The following is a 385-nucleotide window of genomic DNA, read 5'->3' as shown; positions in this document are numbered from 1 at the left end:
CGAACGGCTGTGTGGTGTTTAGCTGCCAGCCAGGTTAAACCACAACAAATGGACAAGTAATTGTCTCAATGGCTGCACCCAGAGAGTAGTGGTCAATGGTTCTATGTCCAGGTGGAGACCAGTAATGAGTGGTGTCCCTCGGGTCTGCCTTGGGACTGGTATTTTCAAAGGCAGTAAAGATTCAGACTTTAATTTCTGCATAAGAATCGGTAGGAAATGCTAGAAAAAATACAGCATATTCACCTATCTCAATCAGTTTTTCTTGTTAGTTTCAGAGAATAAAATGCAATAAAGTACAGATTACAAAAAAAAAAAAAAAAAAAAAAAAAAGAAAGAAAGAAGGGAGGGGAAGGGAAGGGAGGGGAAGGGAAGGGAAGGGAAGGGA

This window comes from Oxyura jamaicensis, chromosome 1, assembly GCF_011077185.1.
Source record: "Oxyura jamaicensis isolate SHBP4307 breed ruddy duck chromosome 1, BPBGC_Ojam_1.0, whole genome shotgun sequence".
NCBI lineage: Eukaryota > Metazoa > Chordata > Aves > Anseriformes > Anatidae > Oxyura > Oxyura jamaicensis.
Note: the sequence above shows the minus strand (reverse complement) of the source record.